This window comes from Oncorhynchus mykiss, chromosome 9 (assembly GCF_057628025.1).
Source record: "Oncorhynchus mykiss isolate SJ-2025 chromosome 9, ASM5762802v1, whole genome shotgun sequence".
In the NCBI taxonomy this organism is placed as follows: Eukaryota; Metazoa; Chordata; class Actinopteri; order Salmoniformes; family Salmonidae; genus Oncorhynchus; species Oncorhynchus mykiss.
The window spans coordinates 42,091,725-42,117,756 of record NC_143030.1 but is presented as its reverse complement, the minus strand read 5'-3'; the positions used below and the strand labels follow the sequence as shown (position 1 = coordinate 42,117,756).

Genomic DNA, 26,032 nt, shown 5'->3' with positions numbered 1-26,032 from the left:
GCCTAATATAAAATGGGCCACGTGAGAATCTCTGGTAATTAAACCTATTTCTTCGGTTCTTTTTGCGCATTTTCATATTGCCTATAGGGCTCAAAATTGCTGGGACTATGGCTGGCAAGTGAGCAGGATCACATACGGCTAAAATAACACTGTGGGATGACTGTGGTTGGGTTTGGGACCAGTTCCTGCTAGCGGGTGGGAGTCGAATAGAAAGACAGCGGGTGTGGGATGAATAAATCAGTCCCGCTCAGACCTCTACCATGATCGGAGACTCCATGTGCACAAATGATTGCATCCCTTAGTCCAGTGGATTTTTGATCCCTTGCACAATCAAACCTGCACATACTGTATCAACCACAAGATGGCAGTACTTCAACGGTGTTGAATGGTTCTGGATCAAACACAGCATTGCCAGATATTACTCACAGATGGCATGGTGGAATGCTCCGATCCTGAGGTCATGAAAAGCATTTTCACCCCAGAGGAAATTACACTGGTACCCATGAGAGAAAGAGAGAGAAAGAGAGAGACAGAGAGCGAGATCCATGTTAGAGTGGGTTGACAAGAGGCAGCGGGTCTGAGCGGAATGCTTAGGAATTGATCGACATTTACAGAATGGTAACCTGGGAGGAAAATGGGGGAGGGTCATGCTTTTTCAATTTCAGTCAAGGGGAAGGTCATGTAATTTGTAATTAATTCAATTTGAATGTTTCAGTGTTTTAAAATTAGTTTCTTATTAGGCTAGAAATCGATGCGTGCCCCCATCTCTGATTCTCCACTAGACGCGTAATATCAAGTGCGCCTATAGGCTATTTAGTGTGGTCTCAATCAAATGAGCCATAGCCTGCCTATAGACATATAGGCCACGATGTGCATGCTAAGTGAAGCACAGAGCAATGTTATCTTTTTAAGATCGTTTTATTTACACCATCCGAGAAGCTAAGCTTCACTACACATTGCAATGGATATTCCAACTTTGAGCCCTGGCCTACTCTGCTCTTGCTGATCCCCCCCCAAAAATGGTGTGCTGCCTAACCAATGTCTATGCTGTGTAGGCCTACGGTGGCTATTCAGGAGGAGTCGAAAGCTTCTTCCGAAATGTTCACCATCTTCCCCGCGGACTAGCCTATAGCCTATGTTCTGTTCAGTTTAAGAAGGAGAGTGTGAAGTTGAGGAGGACCAGAGGTCAACTTTGATAGCTTGCTACTACTATAATTGATTTGATTAAAAACAATGTTTCTTGCCCATGATGTATTTATCAGAGTTATTGACCTCACAGTAAAACCAGATTAGAGTGAATGACATTGTGGTGCTGAAACTGGAAGCAGCAGCTACAGCATAATCAATGGGAAATGGACAGTTCATGGTGCTTAAAGTAGACAAATTATAGTAGGCATAATTCATTTCAAACGTCTTCATTTTAATTACACTTTAATCACAAGGGGGCTTTGTGTTGGAGCCTATTCCTTCCTATTTAAGAAATAAGATGTAGGGCTACCTGTTTGACAGACAAAATTAGGCTATAGGCTGCTACATCCATAGATTTATCGGTCAATTCCTCCAACCACCATCCTCCACCCACCATGCACTCTTTAAATAACAGCCCCTCACTGAAATGGAGGTAGGCTAGGTTAAAACCAAGACTCGAATTGAGGGGGTATGCCATAGTCCTAACTTTTATTCAAGAAAATGGCAAAAACCACAGGCCTACTGTACCTACACCTTGTTAGCTTAAGATTTAGAAGAAGAAGAAAAACAGATCAGATTATATAAAGTGATCTATAATAGCACTTTGGTCCATGATGCTTTATGCTAGAAATTAGCTGTAAAATAGCCAGGAAAGACATGACTCCGATGCATATGGGGATATCATTGTTTTGTTTCTTAGCTACAACCTTCTAAAGCCAAGAGGACAACAAAGTAATCTAATTATGTCACTATCAATTGACTAAACTATTAATTATATGTACAATAGAAGATGTTTAAACCCAGACAGCTTTTCGGGAAACGCGTGTGACCTCTCGGTGGGTTAAGCTACAGGAGAAGAGTAGCCAGCCGTTAAAGCTGACATTTTTCTGCATAGGTAGAACTACTCTGTCTGGGCTGAAAAGGTAGGCCTTACTTTTGAAAGTAACGTGCTCAGATACCTAATTACTTCTCAGGTTTAATCATTTGCAAATAGGGACAGTTTCTTTGCGAAATATGTCAAGGTGAACACATAGGCCTCTCTCTCTGTACATTCTAAGCCTGTCATTTCAGTATTTTGTTTTGTATTAAAAAAATACTCTGCTAATATGTACAATTATGTAGAATTACATGACAAGTTTATAAAAGGCATTTTTTTCCCTCTGACCTACAAATACGATGATAGACTCACGCAATGCTTTTACTGTAGAGTAGATCTTTCCACCCTTACTCCTGTCCAAGGTTGTCTGCAAAGCCACAACCTCAAAATGATGTAATGCTTATAGCAGGGATTACAACTAGATTCAGCCGCGGGTCTATTTTTCCTTGAGCAGATGGTCGGGGGCCCGGAATATAATAACAAATCATTTGAAGACTGCAAATTGACCGCAAGAAGCCAAAACAGATATGTTTGACTAAAATATAATCATTTCAAACCTTGCTTACAAATGTACAAGTCACGTGTCTCTCTATTATGCGTGGGAATACTTGGGAAGAGATTTAACAAATTAAAATCACTTGGAGATGATTTCCTGGTGTTTTTACAGTCTACGGTGTCTTCAGAAAGTATTCAGACCCCTTGACTTTTCCACGTTTGGTTACATTACAGCTTCATTCTAAAATGGATTATATATTTTTAAAAGTCCTCAGCAATCTACACACAATACGCTGTAATTACAAACGGAAAACAGGTTTAGACATTTTTGCAAATTTATAAAAATAAATCAAATTAAATACTTTATTTACATATAGTATTAGAATTCAGAACTTTGCTATGAAATTGAGCTCATGTGCATCTCAAGGACGAAAACATCTCAAGGATGATCAATGGAAACAGGATGCACCTGAGCATCCTGTATCCATTGATCATCCTTGAGATGTTTCTACAACTTGATTGGAGTCCACCTGTGGTAAATTAAATTGATAGGACATGATCATAAAAAGGAACACAACTGTCTATAGAAGGTCCCACAGTTGACTGTGCACGTCAGAGTAAAAAACAATCCATGAGGTCGAAGGAATTATCCGTAGAGCTCCGAGACAGGATTGTGTCGAGGCACAGATCTGGGGAAGGGTACCAAAAATGTCTGCAGCATTGAAGGTCCCCAAGAACACAGTGGTCTCCATCATTCTTGAATGGAAGAAGTTTGGAACCAACAATACTCTTCCTTAGAGCTGATCTGGGCAAACTGTGCAATCGGGGGTGGGGGGGGGGGGGGGGGGGAGGACAAAAAAAACAATAGTCACACTTATAGAGATGGGAGAACCTTCCAGAAGGACAACAATCTCTGCAGCACTACACCAATCAGGCCTTTATGGTAGAGTGGCCAGACGGAAGCCACTCCTCAGTAAAAGGAACATGACAGGCCGCTTGGAGCGCTCAGGACCTCAGACTGGGGCGAAGGTTTACCTTCCATCAGGACAACGACCCTAAGCACACAGCCAAGACAACGCAGGAGTGGCTTCAGGACAAGTCTCTGTATGTCCTTGAGTGGCCCAGCCAGAGCCCGGACATGAACCCGATCAAACATCTCTGGAGAGACCTGAAAATAGCTGTGCAGCAACACTCACCATCCAACCTGACAGAGCCTGAGAGGATCTGCAGAGAAGGATGGAAAAAACAGGTGTGCCAAGCTTGTAGCGTCATACCCAAGAAGACTCACGGCTGTAATCGCTGCTTTTACAAAGTACTGAGTAAAAAGGTATGAATACTTAAATGTTATTTTTAAATATTTTTAATAAATGAGCAAAAAATATATTTTTAAATGATTTTGCTTTGTCATTATGGGGTATTGTTTGTACATTGATGAGGGGAAAAAAACGATATAATCAATTTTAGAATAAGGCTGTAACCTAACAAAATGTGGAAAAAGTCAAGGGATCAGCTTACTTTCCGAAGGCACTGTATTATGTCCAACAATATATATATATTTGAAACACTTCCCAGTTGGGGAACCCTGGCTTTTAGGACGAAGAACAGTTTCCAAAACTGCATATCTAAGGCTGTGGTCTGTTCAATAAGTGAGGGTAAATAGTAGACATGTTCTCTGCTATCCACTTTGTGATTATTATTATTTTAAATATAGGGGAGGGTCACTTGTTTAGTTTTTTCAAGCTTTTAGGGAGAGTTTAGGTCAAATGTACATTGCTGAAGGCAGGGCCATCCATTTTAAGTTCAGTGAAGTCCAATTTTCTCCATGTAACCCTTATTATAATAATGTTCACTCCCTTAACAGGGTGGATCCAGATGTGGAGATGATTAATTGAAGAAAATGTATGAACATGCCGATGTACACCGAGCATAGACCTGGTACATGAACGAAGCAGTAGCACGTCTGTCACGCATTGATCATCGAATTGAGAGCCAGTGAAAGGAGGGAACAGCAATCACCCAATTAGTAGTAATATATATCTGTTTTAAAAATGTTCAAATCAGCACAATCCAATAGGAAAAAGAGCAAATATGTTTTGTGTATTATAACAGTCAGCGACTTCAGTAGACTGTCATTGAGATTAGAGGTCGACCGATTATGATTTTTCAATGCCGATACCGATACCGATTATTGGAGGCCCCCCAAAAAAAACGATACCGATTAAATCGGACGATTTTTTAAAAATGTATTTGTAATAATGACAATTACAACAATACAGAATGAACACTTATTTTAACTTAATATAATACATCAATAAAAATCCATTTAGCCTCAAATAAATAATGAAACATGTTCAATTTGGTTTAAATAATGCAAAAACAAAGTGTTGGAGAACAAAGTAAAAGTGTAATATGTGCCATGTAAAAAAGCTAACGTTTAAGTTCCTTGCTCAGAACATGAGAACATATGAAAGCTGGTGGTTCCTTTTAACGTGAGACTTCAATATTCCAAGGTAAGAGGTTTTAGGTTGTAGTTATAGTATTTATAGGACTATTTCTCTCTATACCATTTGTAATTCATATACCTTTGACTATAGGATGTTCTTATAGGCACTTTAGTATTGCCAGTGTAACAGTATAGCTTCCGTCCCTCTCCTCGCTCCTACCTGGGCTCGAACCAGGAACACAACGACAACAGCCACCCTCGAAGCAGCGTTACCCATGCAGAGCAAGGGGAACAACTACTCCAAGTCTCAGAGCGAGTGACATTTGAAACGCTATTAGCGCGCACCCTGCTAACTAGCTAGCCATTTCACATCGGTTACACCAGCCTAATCTCGGGAGTTGATAGGCTTGTCTGAAGTCATAAACAGCGCAATGCTTGAAACACAGGGAAGAGCTGCTGGCAAAACGCATGCAAGTGCTGTTTGAATGAATGCTTACGAGCCTGCTGCTGCCTACCACCACTCAGTCAGACTGCTATAACAAAACATTTATTATTTCAGTGATTATGATTGTTTTTTATAAGATACATTTAATGCTAGCTAGCAACTTACCTTGGCTTTTTTTTTTACCCCCTTTTTCTCCCCAATTTAGTGGTATCCAATTGTTAGTAATTACTATCTTGTCTCATCACTACAACTACCGTACGGGCTCGGGAGAGACAAAGGTCGAAAGCCATGCATCCTCCGAAACACAACCCAACCAAGCCGCACTGCTTCTTAACACATCCAACCCAGAAGCCAGCCACACCAATGTGTCGGAGGAAACACAGTGCACCTGGCGACCTTGGTTAGCGCGCACTGCGCCTGGCCCGCCACAGGAGTCGCTGGTGCGTGATGAGACAAGGATATCCCTACCGGCCAAACCCCCCCGTAACCCGTATGACGCTAGACCTTCCGGTGGCGGCCGACTGCGACAGAGCCTGGGCGCGAACCCAGAGTCTCTGGTGGCACAGCTAGCGCTGCGATGCAATGCCCCAGACCACTGCGCCACCCGGGAGGCCCCGGGAGGCCAGGGAGGCTTCTTACTGCATTCGTGTAACAGGCAGGCTCCTCGTGGAGTGCAATGAGAGGCAGGTGGTTAGAGCATTGGACTAGTTAACTGTAAGGTTGCAAGATTGAATCCCCGAACTGACAAGGTAAAAATCTGTCGTTCTGCCCCTGAACAGACAGTTAACCTACTGTTCCTAGGCCGTCATTGAAAATAAGAATGTGTTCTTAACTGACTTGCCTAGTTAAATAAAGGTGTCCAAAAATACCGATTTCCGATTGTTATGAACTTGAAAATTGGCCCTAATTAAATCAGCCATTCCGATTAATCGGTCGACCTGAGATGGTGTGCAGAACATCATCCTTTGGGCCAAAATAAATAAATAACCATGCTATTGTTCCACAAAACCAGACTATTTTTCTGACCTCCCCAATTAACGTCAGAAGCTGGAAAAATGGAACTCCCCTGTGACCGTGACCTTTCACCTCTACTCAGGAAGTCAGAAAGTGCAGCATTTATTCTTTATGCAGTTTTTTCTCATAACACCCCTTCTCTCTGTAACACAGAGCAGTGTGCAGTGTGTGTCAAAGCTCTCTCAGTAAGCAGAGAGACTCCCTGCTTTAAATCATCTGCCATCTCAGAGATGAGCATTTCACTCTGTAGGGGAAATAAAGCACTATATCCACTGTGACTGAAGTACACTCAAGAGTTCCTGCATTCTACACCTGCATTGCCTTGGAGTCCCAATGGGATGTGATGAAGCTTGATGGTATGGATGAAGTAGGAAATTAGGATTCTAGCATTGATATAGAATGCAGGGCTGAAGGCTCAAACACTCTCATAACAGCAACATAAGAATATAAATGTATATATCAGTAAAAGTGTGGATATACAGAGCCTGGTAACGTCTTTACACATGCGCACACACCACATCATATGTGCATGTCACATAAGCTGGGATATCATAAATCTGCGGTTTATATTCAGTAGGGCCTACTGTAATCCTCTTTCGCGTCACACTGCTTACATTCTTGCACTGTATGTAGTTGACTTTCCATGCATAGAAAGCCTAATCCCACTGATAAACTGCACTCAACTCAAACCCTGAAGGATTCAACCTAAACAATCAAATCAACAGTAACTAATAACCCACCAACTACCCTCAGTCAAACACTTCTCACCAAATCCAACTAGTAGTTCAATTCCCAAGAGGCGCACTGCACTGCATCTCAGTGCTAGGTGTCACTACAGACCCTGGTTTGATTCCAGGCTGGATCACAACAGGCCGCGATTGCGAGTCCCATAGAGAGGGAACACAATTGGCCCAGTGTCGTCCGGGTTAGGGTTTGACCGGGGTAGGCCATCACTGTAAATAAGAATGACTTCTTAACTGACTTGCCTAGTTTAAAAAAAAAGGTGAAATAAATAAATGTAACTTAAAAAGGCAGCTGAAAACAACGAGTTATACAGTATGTCATATTTACAGTGTAACACTGTGCCCAATCTCATTCCCCTAGGGGAAAATGTTTAATACTTTATTCAGAGCATCTGTCTTATCGCCTCCCGGCCTAGCCCTGAGCTGCGATACTGAGCTATGGAATTGCAAATGTCTGCTATCAGGCAGAGAGTTAGATCAGAGGCACTATGAGGATCTTCTCTGCCAGATACTGCAGAGGTATGAAACTGATGAAACGATAAGCTTTGCCAGAGACAAAAATCTCCCACTATATCAAATTCACAAAAATGTGGGAATCTTTTATACTGTGAAAGGAGAGCATCAGTTAAGAGAGAGGATGTCAGAGCATACTGTAGTGTGTACATTTACCTTTAGAATGTGTGTATCAAAGTGTGTGAGCCTGTGCGTGTGCATGTGTGTGTCGTGAGTGTCCATCACCCCGGGCCTTTGGAAAACAAGACTGATGTCACACCTGATCACATCTCAGGACGTTGCACTTGTGACACATCAATAGGCATCTGTGCTTATTTTCATCACCACGAAAAGGACAAACATACAGTATTCCACCCTGTAACCCTCGCCTCGGGTTAATCGCTCATCTTCACCGTACAGAAAACCTTTCAAAACACTCCCTAAATGGGCCTGTATTACAGTGGAGGCTGCTGAGAGGAGGACGGCTCATAATAATGGACGGAATGGAGCCCGTCCTCCCCAATTACGAGCCCGTCCTCCCCAATTAAGGTGCCACTAACCTCCTGTGCTGTATTACTCTTCCAGGTTCCATAATATACCCTCTAGTACTATGTCCTTAGAGGCTCACATTTAGACACATGACAACACTATAAACTCTGACAGCCCTGACTAGAAGATGGAGATCCTCATGCTGATCAGTGACCAGGCGTGATAATGAACTCTCCAGATTGTGATTGCAACCCTGCTCACAATGCTGTGGTTTACGGAGCCCTGCTTCCGGCTGCTAGTCCTTAAGGCAGTGTGTAGCAGTGTTGCATAGTGCGGTGTGCTCAGTGCAATTCCGATAGACTGTCAGAGGACTTTGCGGTTATTATGACAAATTACCACAAGGAGCTAGACGCATGCTTTAAAACACTCCAGTTCTCCTGAGAGTAACACGGTGGATATGTGGTACAGATCAGGACAAACATTGTTATTTCTATGGCACATAGTGCCTTTGGAATGTATTCAGACCCCTTGACTTTTACCACTTATTCTAAATTGTATTAAATAGTTTTTTCCCCCTCATCAATCTACACACAATACCCCATAATGACAAGGCAAAAGTTTTTTTTATTTTCATATTTGCTAGTTTAACAAATAAAAAACTGAAATATTAGAATTACATAAGTATTCAGACGCTTTACTCAGTACTTTGTTAAAGCACCTTTGGCAGTGAATACAGCAGCCTCGAGTCTTCTTGTGTATGACGCTACAAGCTTGGCACACCTGTATTTGGGGAATTTCAGCCATTCTTCTCTGCAGATCATCTCAAGCTCTGTCAGGATGGATGGGGAGCGTCGCTGCACAGCTATTTTCAAGTCTCCCCAGAGAGGTTAGATCGGGGCCAAGTCCGGGCTCTGGCTGTGCCACTCAAGGACATTGAGAGACTTGTCCCGAAGCCACTCCTGCGTTGTCTTGGTGGCTGTGTGCTTAAGATTGTTGTCCTGTTGGAAGGTGAACCTTCACCCCAGTCTGAGGTCCTGAGCGCTCTAGAGTAGGTTTTCATCAAGGATCTCTCTGTACTTTGCTCCGTTCATCTTTCCCTCGATCATAACTAGTCTCCCAGTCCCTTCCACTGAAAAACATCCCCACAGCATGATGCTGCCACCACCATGCTTCACCGTAGGGAAGGTGTTTCATGGTCAGAGTCTTAAGGTGCCTTTTGGTGACCTCCAAGTGGGCTGTCATGTGCCTTTTACTGAGGAGTGGCTTCCGTCTGGCCACTCAACCATAAAGGCCTGATTGGTGGAGTGCTGCAGATATTGTTGTCATTCTGGAAGGTTCTCCCATCTCCACAGAGGAACTCTGGAGCTCTGTCAGAGTGACCATCAGAACAAATCCTTTGACCTTATGGCTTGGTTTTTACTCTGACGTGTACAGTCAACTGTGGGACCTTCTATAGACAGTTGTGTTCCTTTTAAAAATCATGTCCAATCATTTGAATTTACCACAGGTGCACTCCAATCAAGTTGTAGAAGCATCTCAAGGATGATCAATGGAAACAGGACGCACCTGAGCTCAATTTCAGGTCTCAAAGCAAAGGGGATGAATACTTATGTAAATAATATCTGTTTATTTTATTTTTTTATACATTTGCAAACATGTCTAAAAACCTGTTTTCTCTTTGTCATTATTGGGTATTGTGTGTAGATTGCTGAGCTTTAAAAAAAAATGTTTAAATACATTTTAGAATAAGGCTGTAACAAAATATGGAAAAAGTGAAGGGGTCTTAATACATTCCGAAGGCACTGTAATTACATCTCAACCACTTCCAATCTCTGAGTCCACTTCTCAACGACCTCTTGAACGCTCCTATCAGCACAGGTCACGGCTTCAGTCACTCGTCATCATAGCAGCAACCCTGTAGTTCCCAGTCAGATAGAGAGACAGAAGACCAGAGCAGCACTCCAGACTCTGCACTACTTAAATGAAGATCTTAATGTGAGTAACCTCAGTGTGCAAATTACAGCGGGGACAAGGGGAGCTCAGACACCCATAAATGAGACATGAGTGGTTCTCTAATTTAACCATTCTCCTAATTATACGGATACAGTGGTAAATGTGAAAATAAAAGCTTATTCCAAATGAAACGAACACCCCACCTCTCTATCATGGTTTAAACCAGTGACAGTTGGTTCAGTTGGTTCATCGCTCTACTCCGCCTATTGTGCCTCTCTCTGTCTTGAGCTTTTGCTAACAAACTTGCAACATTGTATATCGACTGGGTTCAGTCTGCTGGTGAACTTGCAACATTGTTTCAACTGGGCCCTCACAGTTTCCCACTCTCATGAGGTCGAGACAGCACAGCTGTATTTGCATCCCATATTTCAGCCCCTTTTCAGGTGTCCCCGAGATTTATTTATACAAAAAAGGTACATTTGTCAGCAAGACCCATCAATTAATTCAGGTTACTAGAATCTAGGCCTAATGACAATCGCCAAATGTCATTACACGTTTTGGTGTATTGTAACAGATGCCTGTTTCCATTCATCCAATGGCTGGTGCACAGTTTGGATGCTACAGAATGTGATGACAATACAGAAACCACGAACATCAAAGAACACCCAAAGCTTAAGAGCTCCCACACATTATGGGTGGTTCTCTTCATAGGCCTATTAATCATTGTTGCTTACTGGTGACTTCCCATCTGGTGGAATCAAACTTTACAATAGCGGCTGTAGTACTTATCAGAAAGTTTTAAAACTGTCAAGAGGAGTAAAACAAGGATGTCCACTATCGGCAAATCTATGTATTATTGCCATAGAAATGTTAGCGTGTTAAAATCGGATCCAACAATAATATCAAGGGGCTAGAAATCCAGGGTTTAACAAAGGTGTCATTGCACGCTGATGATTCATGTTCTTTTAAATCCACAATTTGAATCCCTCTACAGCCTCAGAGGATGTAGATACTTTTTTAAACTCTCAGGATTACAACCAAATTATGATAAATGTACTATAGTATCCATTAGATCAAAAACAAATACAACTAGAGTGCCTCTGTGGAGATGGGAGAACATAATCAGGCCTTTATGGTAGAGTGGCCAGAAGCCACTCCTCAGAAAAAGGCACATGACAGCCTAAAGGCACCTAAAGATTCTTAGACCATGAGTAACAAGAGTTCAATCTTGGTTTCATCAGACCAGACACTCATTGGCCTTAATGCCAAGCTTCACATCTGGAGGAAACCTGGCACCATCCCTACAGTAAAGCATTCTGGTGGCAACATCATGCCGTGGGGATGTTTTTTAGTGGCAGGGACTGGGAGACTAGTCAGGATCGAGGCAAAGATGAACGGAGCAAAATAAAGAGAGATCCTTTATTAATAAATTAGCAAACATTTCTAAAATACAGTTTATGCTTTGTCATTAATGGGGTATTGTGAGTAGATTGATGAGGGGAAAAAAACTATTTAATCAATTTTAGAATAAGACTAATGTAACAAAATGTGGAAAAAGTCAAGGGGTCTGAATACTTTCCAAAGGCACTGTATATGAGAAAGAAATTATTCAATTTTATTTGGCACGGCAAGCCAGACAAAATTAAAAGGGACAATTTATTTAATTTGGAGGGCAGAAATGATTAAATGTTAAAACTTTGACGCCTTTAGTGAGAGGTCTAGTCATACAAAAGCTACACTAAATCCGAACTGGTTCTCTAGCAAATTAGTAAGAATGTAAGAATGTTCAATAATGACCTTGATCCCTTTATGCAAATTAAACCTCTCACTTCACTTATTTGAAAATGAAATTATCTCTGAAATATCGCTCATCCAGAGGTGGCGCTCCTAGTGGCCGGAAACTTAAGTTAAACAGCATGTTAAATGTAAATCCTGAAGGAAAAAATAAAAATAAAACTCAACCACTTTAGTAACTCTAGCTCTCCTCACCCTCCTTTTGGCAAATCTGACCATAATTCTATCCTCCTGATTCCTGCTTACAAGCAAAAGTTAAAGCAGGAAGTACCAGTGACTCGGTCAATAAAAACGTTGTCAGGTGAAGCAGATGCTAAGGTACAGGACTGTTTTGCTAGCACAGACTGGAATATGTTCCGGGATTCTTCCAAAGGCATTGAGGAGTACACCACATCAGTCAATGGTTTCATCAATAAGTGCATCGATGACGTCGTCCCCACAATGACTATACCTACATACCTCAACAAGAAGCCATGGATTACAGGCATCAGGATTACAGGATTACTGACGAACCATCAAACAGGCAAAGCATCAATACAGGACTAAGATGGAATCGTACTACACCGACTCCAATGCTCGTCGGATGTGGCAGGGCTTGCAAACTATTACAGACTTCAAAGGGAAGCACAGCCGAGAGCTGCCCAGTGACACAAGCCTACCAGACGAGCTACATTACTTTTATGCTTGCTTCGAGGCAAGTAACACTGAAACATTCATGAGAGCATCAGCTGTTCCGGACGACTGTGTGAGTACGCTCTCCGCAGCCGATGTAAGACCTTTAAACAGGTCAACATTCACAAGGCCGCAGGGCCCGACGGAATACCAGGACGTGTACTCCAAGCATGCACTGAGCAATTGGCAAGTGTCTTCACTGACATTTTCAACCTCTCCCTGTCTGAGTCTGTAATACCAACATGTTTCAAGCAGACCACCATAATCCCTGTTCCCAAGAACACTAAGGTAATCTGCCTAAATGACTACCGACCAGTAGCACTCACGTCTGTAGCCATTAAGTGCTTTGAATGGCTGGTCATGGCTCACATCAACACCATTATCCCAGAAACCTTAGATCCACTACAATTTGCATAACACCCCAACAGATCCACAGATGATGCAGTCTCTATTGCACTCCACACTGCCCTTTCCCACCTAGACAAAAGGAACACCTATGTGAGAATGCTATTCATTGACAACAGCGTTCAACACCATAGTGCCCTCAAAGCTCATCACTAAAATAATGTCCTGAGGGACTAAACACCTCCCTCTGCAACTGGATCCGGGACTTCCTGACGGGCCACCCCCAGGTGGTAAGGGTAGGTAACAACAAATCCGCAACATTGATCCTCATGCTGCTGCTACTCTCTATTGTTATCTATGCATAGTCACTTTGATAACTCTCCCTACATGTACATATTACCTCAATTACCTCCACTAACCGGTGCCCCCGCACATTGACTCTGTACCGGTACCCAATGTATATAGCCTCACTATTGTTATTTTACTGCTGCTCTTTAATTATTTTATTTTATTTTTTTCTTAAAAACTGCATTGTAGGTTTAAGGGCTTGTAAGTAAGCATTTCACTGTAAGGTGAACCTGTTGTATTTGGCGCAAGTGAAAATTTAAATTTATTTGATTTGAGTTTTAAAACAAGCCATAGAAAGTTAGTTGCAATTTCAGTTTAATCCACCAGAAAAGACAGAACAAGTAATTCAACAAATAGTGTGGTTAAATGTAAATATACTAATTGATTAAAAAAACAAAAAAGGTATAATCTTTGGAAATTATATCATAAATAGGACTGGTGGAGTTGTCACACATGCAGCTAACAAAAATATATGGAAATGTCTGTCCTACCCAAAATTATAACCAACTAATTGCAGCGTTACCACAAAAATGGAAGAGGCAAGTGGAAGGTGGAAAAAGTAAGGAACTTATCTGTCGGCCCTGCATTAAAAGACCAAAATTGATTAAAGAAAATTGTGATAAATAAAAAAGTATACCAGTTTCATTTAAGGACTAAAAAATTGACAGCTGTGCCGTAGAGATTGCTAAATAGTTGGGAAGAGATTGTCGACGTACAGATTCCATGGCTTATGGTTTATGAACAAATACGCAAAACGACGCCAGGTTCAAAACTTTGAATTTTTAAATTTAAATTATTATACAAAATTCTTGTAACCAATAGAATGTTACAATGTTAGGCACTATATATACAATGTTAGGCACTATATATACAATGTTAGGCACTATATATATATATATATATATATATATATATATATATATATATATATATATATATATATAGTGCCTTGCGAAAGTATTCGGCCCCCTTGAACTTTGCGACCTTTTGCCACATTTCAGGCTTCAAACATAAAGATATAAAACTGTATTTTTTTGTGAAGAATCAACAACAAGTGGGACACAATCATGAAGTGGAAATACATTTATTGGATATTTCAAACTTTTTTAACAAATCAAAAACTGAAAAATTGGGCGTGCAAAATTATTCAGCCCCCTTAAGTTAATACTTTGTAGCGCCACCTTTTGCTGTGATTACAGCTGTAAGTCGCTTGGGGTATGTCTCTATCAGTTTTGCACATCGAGAGACTGAAATTTTTTCCCATTCCTCCTTGCAAAACAGCTCGAGCTCAGTGAGGTTGGATGGAGAGCATTTGTGAACAGCAGTTTTCAGTTCTTTCCACAGATTCTCGATTGGATTCAGGTCTGGCCATTCTAACACCTGGATATGTTTATTTTTGAACCATTCCATTGTAGATTTTGCTTTATGTTTTGGATCATTGTCTTGTTGGAAGACAAATCTCCATCCCAGTCTCAGGTCTTTTGCAGACTCCATCAGGTTTTCTTCCAGAATGGTCCTGTATTTGGCTCCATCCATCTTCCCATCAATTTTAACCATCTTCCCTGTCCCTGCTGAAGAAAAGCAGGCCCAAACCATGATGCTGCCACCACCATGTTTGACAGTGGGGATGGTGTGTTCAGCTGTGTTGCTTCTACGCCAAACATAACGTTTTGCATTGTTGCCAAAAAGTTCAATTTTGGTTTCATCTGACCAGAGCACCTTCTTCCACGTTTGGTGTGTCTCCCAGGTGGCTTGTGGCAAACTTTAAACGACACTTTTTATGGATATCTTTAAGAAATGGCTTTCTTCTTGCCACTCTTCCATCAAGGCCAGATTTGTGCAATATACGACTGATTGTTGTCCTATGGACAGAGTCTCCCACCTCAGCTGTAGATCTCTGCAGTTCATCCAGAGTGATCATGGGCCTCTTGGCTGCATCTCTGATCAGTCTTCTCCTTGTATGAGCCGAAAGTTTAGAGGGACGGCCAGTTCTTGGTAGATTTGCAGTGGTCTGATACTCCTTCCATTTCAATATTATCGCTTGCACAGTGCTCCTTGGGATGTTTAAAGCTTGGGAAATCTTTTTGTATCCAAATCCGGCTTTAAACTTCTTCACAACAGTATCTCGGACCTGCCTGGTGTGTTCCTTGTTCTTCATGATGCTCTCTGCGCTTTTAACGGACCTCTGAGACTATCACAGTGCAGGTGCATTTATAAGGAGACTTGATTACACACAGGTGGATTGTATTTATCATCATTAGTCATTTAGGTCAACATTGGATCATTCAGAGATCCTCACTGAACTTCTGGAGAGAGTTTGCTGCACTGAAAGTAAAGGGGCTGAATAATTTTGCACGCCCAATTATTCAGTTTTTGATAAAAAAGTTTGACATATCCAATAAATGTCGTTCCACTTCATGATTGTGTCCCACTTGTTGATGATTCTTCACAAAAAAATACAGTTTTATATCTTTATGTTTGAAGCCTGAAATGTGGCAAAAGGTCGCAAAGTTCAAGGGGGCCGAATACTTTCGCAAGGCACTGTATATGGGGGATACAACCTTCCCTGCAATGCAGATTTTGCTGCAAAGAGACAGTCATTAGATTGTTTATTTTGGTTCTGTCCACATGTACAATAGCTTGTTTTTGGTCAGTTCCAGGAATGGCTGAAGAATTGCAACATTTAACTGGATCCAACTCTGCAGATAACACTAATAATACTTTTAGCAAACATTTGTTTCTTTAATTTACAGTCTGTAGAAACTATGAGAATAGAAACATCACAAATGTATGGCAAATAGAAAGCAAACTGGATGGACATCAGAAATAGATGGGAGAGGTTGAGGTTGAAGGTAGAGGAAGACCAGGACTAAAAACAAACCAAATAACTATTGTAAAATATATTATGTCCGTAAAAATGTATATAGTATGTATAAGCTGGAAGTAGAAGCCTAAGTGTTTTATATATTTATAAAAGATATGTACCTATATGTACCGTACCAGTCAAATGTTTGGACACACCTACTAATTCAAGGGTTTTTCTTTATTTTTTTTTTACCATTTTCTACATAATAGTGAAGACATCAAAACTATGAAATACCACATATGGAATCATGTAGTAACCAAAAAAGTGTTACACCAGCTCTGTCGGGAGGAATGGGCCAAAATTCACCCAACTTATTGTGGGAAACTTGTGGAAGGCTACCTGAAATGTTTGACCCAAGTTAAACAATTTAAAGGCAATGCTATAAAATACTACTTGAGTGTATGTAAACTTCTGACCCACTAGGAATGTGATGAAAGAAATAAAAGCTGAAATAAATCACTCTCTACTATTATTCTGTCATTTCACATTCTTAAAATAAAGTGATGATCCTAATAGACCTAAGACAGGAATTTTTTACTAGGATTAAATGTCAAGAATTGTGAAAAACTGAGTTTAAACGTATTTGGCTAAGGTGTATGTAAACTTCTGACTTCAACTGTATACAGTATATCCAATCCATACATCCATCTCTCATGAACTTATATAGCCATTGATCCATGTACAGTACTGCATTATTATAGTACTTATTCTCACTCTGTCCCTTCTCCTCTGTGTGAAGTGAACCCATGCACCTCAACCCAGTACTGGCCACTAACAGACACACTACCAGCAGCCCCTGACCAGCTGATGCAGGAATAGGGCAGACCATTCCAGTAATCAATAGGCTGAGCGGTGTTATTACTGCAGCCAGGCGTCTGAGATAACCACAAACCACAGCCTCCCTCTGAAACAGCCAGTCACTGTAATGAAGATCATAAAACCTCTGAATTGTTAATGTATGAAATGGAGCTAGTGGACCATTCAGATCTATCCCTCCCTCCTTTCCTCCCTCTGTTCGTCCATCCGTCCGTCCCGGCCTGCAGATAGCACATCAGAACCTGGCCGGCACAAAACCCCAACCAATACCTGATTGGTACTGTTATCAATGGGATAACGTTGTGCGGAATCCCATAAGGGGCCAAATGGGAACGTCACCAAATGTCCTCAGGACATCCCCTGATTGCTGGGTAGAAATCAGGGGTGATTTACACATCTCGCGTGACCTCATAGCTTCACCCCAACCCTCGTATCGAGTAGTCAACAGAGACTTGTGCAGTAGTTACACAGAGAGAGAGCGAGAGAAGAATGAGGAGAGAGAGAGAAATAGAGAGAGCACATGAGGGAGGGAGGGTGGGAGAGAGAGAGATATAGAAATACATAGAGAATGTGAAGGAGGAAGAGTGAGAGGGAGATTGAGCCGACAGTGTATCATAAACCAGACCGGGAAGCCCTGAGCTCTGCAGGGTGGGGGAGAGAGAATCTACTAAATAGTGCACACGTCGCACTGGCAATATAATGTACTTCCATCCCATTTCCAATCAGTTAATGCACGCTCTGTCCACATGTTTATTGTGAGTGGTCCTTTGTAGTTCAGTTGGTAGAGCACAGTGCTTGTAATGCCAGGTTAGTGAGTTCGATTCCCGGGACCACCCATATGTAAAATGTATGGCGGCATGAATGTAAGTCGCTTTGCATAAAAGTGTCAGCTAAACGGCATATATACAGGCATATTATATTATACACTGAGTACACCAAACATTATTAGAGTATACCAAACACGACCCTAATGCCATCCAGCCAATGTGACATAACTGTGGGATGCATTGGATTCAACATGGGCCAGCATCCCTGTGGAACACTTTCAACACCTTGTAGTGTTCATGCCCTGACAAATTGAGGCTGTTCTGAGGGCAAAAGGGGGGTTGCAACTCAATATTAGGAAGGGGTTCCTAATGTTTTGTACATTCAGTGTATATACACAGTAGTGTGCTGTTTCAAGATGTGTGCCCTTCAAGTTTCTCTGCAGCGAGATGCCTTTGAATAGTTCATCCCCTTGGCTGATAAATCGTATAGAGCAATTACCCTGTCACACAATAAACTGCAATCCACTGTCCCCGTTGGGCTGGCTCACTGCTCTACTTTCGCGCTAAGTCTCAACAAGCAGACAATAAAAGCAGTGCTCTTATTGCACACTTGAACAGACTTGACCAATTTCACAAACCTCTGACAAAACCATAAACAAAGAGCTTCAACGAAACATGGATCACAAGAGGACAACTCACTGTTGTCCTACATGTGTGATAACACAATCAGGAAGTGTTAGTTGTGGGATGGAACATGTCTCCCCTGAAGTATTCTGGTGTGGTGCGGAGGGATCAGTGGAGAGGAGAGAGGATCTACAATAGAGCGAGGAAAGACAAGAGAGAGAAAGGAGAGAGGGGTAAAGAGACGAGAGCGAGGGGGAAAAGAAAGGAGGTAGAGGAACTGTTGAAGTCAGCTGGGGAGTCAGGCAATTTATCACACACTAAGGAATTTTCCTGTCTACAGATTCATGAGTCAAGACTATTTTAATTGAAGGATCACACCACAGAGTGCAATGGAACTCTTTTAATGTGGTCCTGTACTGGGACTAAATCAGATGCACAAGCAGTCACTGGCAGAGCAAATGATTCATTGGTCTTAGAAAATAATAACTACTACAACATGAAACAGGCCTGTCTTTAATTTCAGAGAATTTTAAGACAGTACACTAACTATGTTTAACCATCAGCCAATGAGGTCCAGTAATCAAAGAAAATATTTTTCCCTGTCCAACTCTCCAACAAAGAGAGTTGGACAGGGAAAACATTTGACTACAGTGTCCAGGCGTAGTGGCTCACGTGAGTAATTTTTTTTTTAATGAATAGCCATGTGAGCACAATTAATATTGCGAAGGTTGCTGACCAGGCAGTTCCTTTTCCAAGGTAAATTAGTGTACTTCTTTTGTTAAATTTGAAATCAGCAATAGTAGCAGCCGATTCAGCGAAGCCAGTGGTCCTATAAACATCCCCATTACTACACAGATACAAGTACATATATTTCCCTTAAACATAGGGAGAGAGAGGGAGTCTGCCCTGAACAAAAAAAGCAGAGGCCTGCCCCTGAACAAGTTCTTCCCTGGGGTATATTTGTGTTATATTAACTGTGTTGTTGACCTGGAATGAGATGGCTACTCCTCGGAGATTGCTCTACTTCACTTTATAAGCCCATTGACAGAGCAAATATTTGTCAACAATGCAGCATTGGTATTGACTGCTACAGCGCATTCGGAAAGTATTCAGACCACTTTACTTTTTCAACATTTTGTTACGTTACATACAGCCTTATTCTAAAATTGAGGGAAAAAAAACAATTTAATCAATCTAAACACAATACCACATAATAACAAAGGAAGAAACTTGTAAAAAAAAATGTTTTGCAAATGTATAAAAAAATAACTGAAATATTATATTTACATAAGTATTCAGACCCTTTACTCAGTACTTTGGTGAAGCATCTTTGGCAGTGATTACAGAGTCTTCTTGGGTAGGACGCTACAAGATTTGCACACCTGTATTTGGGGAGTTTCTCCCATTCTTCTCTGCAGATACTCTCAAGCTCTGTCAGGTTGGATGGGGAGCATCGCTGCACAGTTATTTTCATGTCTCTCCAGAGATGTTCGATCAGGTTCAAGTCCCGGCTCTGGCTGGGCCACTCAAGGACATTGAGACTTGTCCTGAAGCCACTCCTGCGTTGTCTTGGCTGTGTGCTTAGGGTCATGGTCCTGAGCGCTCTGGAGCAGGTTTTCATTATTAAGGATCATTTTGTACTTTGGTCCGTTCATCTTTCCCTCGATCCTGACTAGTCTCCCAGTCCCTGCCACTGAAAAACATCCCTACAGCATGATGCTGCCACCACCATTCTTCACCATGGGGATGGTGCCAGGTTTCCTCCAGATGTGACGCTTGGCATTCAGGCCAAAGAGTTCATACTTGGTTTCATCATGGTTTCATTTAGGTGCCTTTTGGCAAACTCCAAGCGGGTTGACATGTGCCTTTTACTGAGGAGTGGCTTCCGTCTGGCCACTCTACCATAAAGGCCTGATAGGTGGAGTGCTTGCAGAGATGGTTATCCTTCAGGAAGGTTCTCCCATCCCCACAGAGGAACTCTGGAGCTCTGTCAGAGTGACCATTGCCCTTCTCCCCCGATTGTTCAGTTTGGCCGAGCGGACAGCTCTAGGAAGAGTCTTGGTGGTTCCAAACTTCTTCCATTTAAGAATGATGGAGGCTACAGTGTTTATGCCTTGGCACAACCCTGTTTCGGAGCTCTGAGGACAATTCCTTCAACCTCATAGCTTGGTTTTTGCTCTGACATGCTCTGACAACTGTTCGCCTCATATAGACGTGTGTGCCTTTCCAAATCATGTTCAATCAATGTAATTTACCACAGGTGGACTCCAATCAGGTTGTATAAACATCCCAAGGATGATCACTGAAAACAGGACGTACTTGAGTACAATTTCGTGTCTCATAGCAAAGGGTCTGAATACTTATGTAATTTAATACATTTTAGAATAAGGCTGTAACATAACTAAATGTGGAAAAGGTCAAGGAGTCTGAATCATTTCCGAATATACTGTATACCTAACGCTCAAGGACAAAGTTGGACGATCTACAATTCTGAACATCCCATGTACTTCAGTCCTAGCACAAAACAATTGAAACTTATCAGCAACTTTAGCTGACTTACAGCATGTTCTGTATACTGTAAGTGTGAACAACGCTCACAACAACAATCACAACACACCATTTTGAAACGGCATCACAACCTGTGTGTAATACTGAGTATTCAGTATTCAGGGAAAATATACAGTACTGCTTTTCAGTTGAACATTAGCATACAGGCAAATGTCAATAAATGAAATAATGACTCAGCATGCCAAAGGAGATAACAGCAGCTATATGAAATCCCACACTAATAATATTTACCCTCCTCTCCAATACTGCACACACACACACACACACACACAATACTTCACACACACAGGTATGAAGATAAACCACTCTCTTTAATATGGGCCTCACACAGGCCTACCGTGTCACAGCAGATAATCTTCACAAAGAAAATAGAAATGGTTTGACATCCGTTTAGTGACACTGTGTAAAAAGCAGTTCTAGCATTGGCTTCCGGAGTAAATGCCTGTTTTCCATTAGTCCCGTAAACTAATCTGTTCCATTAACCTTGAGTGTGACGAACTGTGCCTTTGTGTTGTGGTAGAGGACATGTATTCAGTGTTTTATCATGTGCTAAGACTTTATTCAGTCCTGTCCTGGAGGACAAAGGCAACCTCATAACACAAAAAGAAAATGCCAACACAGAAGTGATCAAGCACAAGAAAACATCGTTGCCACAAAAGACAAAGAACTAAAACAGACATGAGGAATGAAAGATCTCATTAAAGCATGTATTAAAGAAAATAAATCCACCCAAAACCATTCATTCCTATAATTTACAGTGTTACATAAGACTAATATTTGACAGTATTTGTTTGTGAACAAATGTTTCATTTTGGCGTTATAATAAGTTTGGTAGCAACATGTAAAAACCATTGTGGAAATCTGTTGCAGCTCAGGTCATCTACAACATCCACAATACAATGCTCTCTCTATGGGCTGGCTGGCTAGCTATCAAACGTAGCTAGCTAGCAAACGTAGCTACACACTATAATACCAAATACAATATCAGCATGTGAAGTAGCTAGTCAGCTGTGAAATCGCCTAAACAAACTGTACAATCAATTTACCATGTTACCATGTTCAACCTGCAGATCGATGTGCCTTACAAAGTAGAGTCTGACATTCGCAACAGCAGACATACTTTTAAGGACATTGGAATCGTTTTAACATCAATGGGCCGCGTGATGCATTCTGGGCAGTTCTGGGACAAGGAGAGCTCAACATTAGCATACATTACGTCAACAATTATAGGAATGAATGGTCAGTAGAGAGACAAAGTAGAGTCGCAATTCAATGGCTCAAACATGAGACGTATGTGGCAGGGTCTAGAGTCAATCACGGACTACAAAAAGAAAACCAACCCCGTCGCGGACATTGCCATCTTGCTCCCAGACAAATTAAACAACTTCTTTGCTCGCTTCGAGGACAATACAGTGCCACTGACACGGCCAGCTACCAAAGCCTGTGGACTCTCCTTCTCCATGGCCAACATGAGTAAAACATTTAAAACGTGTTAACCCTCGCAAAGCTGCCGGCCCAGATGGCATCCCTAGCCCCGTCCTCAGAACATGTGCAGACCAGTTGGCTGGTGTGTTTACGGACATATTCAACCAATCCCAATCCCTACCAATCCAAAATGCTTCAAGATGGCCTCCATTGTTCCTGTTCCCAAGAAAGCGAAGGTAACTGAACTAAATTACTATTGCCCCCGTAGCACTCACTTCTGTCATCATGAATTGCTTTGAGAGACTAGACAAGGATCATATTACCTTCAACCTATCTGATACCCTAGACCCACTCCAATTTGCTTACCGCTCCAAAACGTCAACAGACAATGCAACCGCCATCACACTGCCCTATCCCATCTGGACAAGAGGAATACCTATGTAAGAATGCTGTTCATTGACTACAGCTCAGCATTTAGCACCATACTACCCTCTAAACTCATCATTAAGCTCGAGACCCTGGGTCTCGACCCCGCCCTATGCAACTGGGTCCTGGACTTCTTGACGGGCCCCCAGATGGTGAAGGTAGGAAACAGCATCTCCACCCCGCTGATCCTCAACACTGGGGCCCCACAAAGGTGCGTTCTCAGCCCTCTCCTGTACTAGGGCCCTTGGACTGTGGTGTCAGGAAAATAAACTCTCACTCAACGTCAACAAAACAAAGGAGATGATTGTGGACTTCAGGAAACAGCAGAGCGAGCACACCCCATCCACATCGATGACACTGGAGAAGGTGGAAAGTTTTAAGTTCCTCGGCATACACATCGCAGACAAACTGAAATGATCCACCCACACATACAAAGAAATTTGGCTTGTCATCGAAATCACTCAAACTTTTACAGATGTACAATCGAGAGCATCCTGTCGGGCTGTATCACCGCCTGGTACGGCAATTGCACCGCCCAACTGCAAATCTCTGGCCACTTAAATAAATGGACTTAATAAAGGTACCACTAGTCACTTTAAATAACGTCACTTTAATCATGTTTACATATCCTACATTACTCATCTCATATGTATATACTGTATTCTACACCATGTACTGCATCTTGCCTGTGCCGCACGCCATCGCTCACCCATATATTTATATGTACATATTCTTATTCATCCCTTTACATTTGAGTGTATAAGGTAGTTGTTGTGAATTTGTTAGATTGCATGTTAGATATTACTGCATAGTCGGAACTAGAAGCACAAGCATTTCACTACACTTACATTAACATCTGCTAACCATGTGTATGTGACCAATAACATTTGATCAAGAAGTACAACATTACAAATCTTTTCTGAGATGAGATAATTAACTTCATATCTGTAATATTGTATAGCTTCGGATTTGTGATTTTGAGCAAAATAGGTACCTTTCTCGACTCATACGCTGCCTTTGAGAAGGGATTGAGTGACGATTAGTTTAGCAACCACGTGACGCAGCTTGACAACGTGAACGCGATTGGTCGACAGTCTGCTGGGGTTGGGGTGTTATACATTCCTCCATTAATTGCCCAATGGGATTCCTCTCTCATTTCTCTAATATCTGTGGCAACGGCACCATGCAATGCACCCTGGACTTAAGAAGCTGAGGAGAAATGTGCTAGACCCTCTGTTAAACTACACATTTATCGAAAAAATATGATAAATGTCTCATTCGAGAGAAGATATCCTCCCGAGTTATGACATCGGCCAGTATTGAAATCTGACATGTATGATAAACATACTTGCGATCTAAAAGTCATATTCTTATTATCTTCCAGTGTAGTGAGAGCAGCTTTATCACAGTCAGTCAATTGCTTAAAAAAAAAAAATGGGTGAAAAAAAGGAAATTTCAGTTAATTGTTCAGCAGTAATACTGCATGTACTGTGTACATAATGCTGAGCTGCAGTAATTAACACTTCTTAATAATGTTAATACATTTAAATGTAATAACCACCTGGGGGATAAATTAACACAGCAGCCAACTAAAACAAATCAGTAAATTGTCCAAATAATCACTAATGTGTTGGGGGCATATTGGAGTGTTGTGCTCTGTCGTCAGTCAGCTGGTTGGTGATTAGGGACTGATTATGCTAATGAGTCTGTGAAATGATGAAGCAAAAACAACAGCGCTGCGAGCCAGCCTATCACGCTTCAAATCACATCCATTATTGTGTTGGCCTTCATAACCCATTTCACCTATTAGCTACTAAATGTGTTCCTGAAACAAACACTATCACAGAGGACACAACTGATCTGACATACTAATTACTCAATATGTTCACGATAATCTCCTCTGTTTCTCTGTAAAACGTCATAGAACCCCATGGCATTTAAATCAATGAAACACTTCACAACATCTACAATATCAGATACCCATATCTCAGGTCTTGGTCTCTCATTTCCATATAAACACACCGTAGATACAGATGTTAAATGTTTTTGAAATGAGCCTGGTATGAGCTTCGGGGATAATTTGGGCCTATAATGAGGAGGGCAGGCTATTGAGTGGGAGCTCATTGCTATTTGATGATGAAGCACAGGGCAATGAAGAAGCTTTGAAACCTTTAGAAGCTGTGTGTGTGTTGTGTGTGTGCTCTCTTATCTCGTCCGGCTCTTGTTGTTTATTGAGAGGCTCTCAGGCTCCAGGTAGTGGGTGGTATTATACACCAACATCATATCTCATTAGTGGACTACATAATGGACAGAATGCCCATTAGGAATGTCCAGGGGGAAAAAAACAGCCATGTCCCCCCCAGATGGATAAGGTATCACAATCAGCTCACTAGAATATGCCAAGAGACTCAAACATGGTGCAACATATCCACCAGAAGGCAATTTTACTGTGAACTCTGTTTATAACAGTAACACAGTCACATCAAACACTTAAGCCTTGTTCACACTGCAGGCCTTATCTGTTTTGTTTTTCAAATCTGTTTTGGACTACTGACTGTCAAACAGCAAGTTACAAGTGACCAAATTGTATGTATGTGTGTGTGTGTGTGTGGTGTGTGTGTTCAGAAAGCAGTCATTTTCTGACATGGCTAGGCTAGTTGTCATGGTAACGACCGGTGTGTGCACAATGGTATAGGCTGATTGGTGGTGAACCTTGTGCTTCCTATCACTCAGAAGTTGTGTAGCAATCTAAGGTGACAACAATGCCTGCCATGGACTATTCCCATGTGCTTTGAATGTTCAAAATCATAGTGTAAGAACACTTAAAGCCTCAAAAGGATAAGATGATCCAACTTCCAAAACAAGTAACCACGGCAGTCAAAAAGATAGCTAGGTAGCGGTTTAGTTTTCGAGCACACTCACTCATTTGTTTGTAAACAATTAACAAGCTAGTTAGCTACCACATGTTGTTGTCAAACTGTCAGAGTAGCTAGCAAGCAACAAGATATGCCAGTCTAAAAACCATTTGAGGGCAAATAAATCAGATTTGACCATTCAGACATATCCAATAATAGGATTTGTTTCTTACTTCAAACCACCTACGAATGAGGTTTGAAATGTGGCTTGAAATATCAGAATCTGTTCAGACTGCAGGAAAAATAAGATTTTATTTCAGTCACTTCAAAACTGCCAATGTGAAAAAGGCTTTAGTCATCTGCAGTTTGAGGGCACCAGTTGTGATT

General features: G+C 41.5%; 1 protein-coding gene across 2 annotated transcripts in view; it reads right to left on the bottom strand.

The window, feature by feature from the left end:
• Positions 1-26,032, bottom strand: part of iqsec1a (IQ motif and Sec7 domain ArfGEF 1a) — a 187,335-nt gene that overhangs the window by 96,845 nt on the left and 64,458 nt on the right. The window lies entirely within an intron of this gene.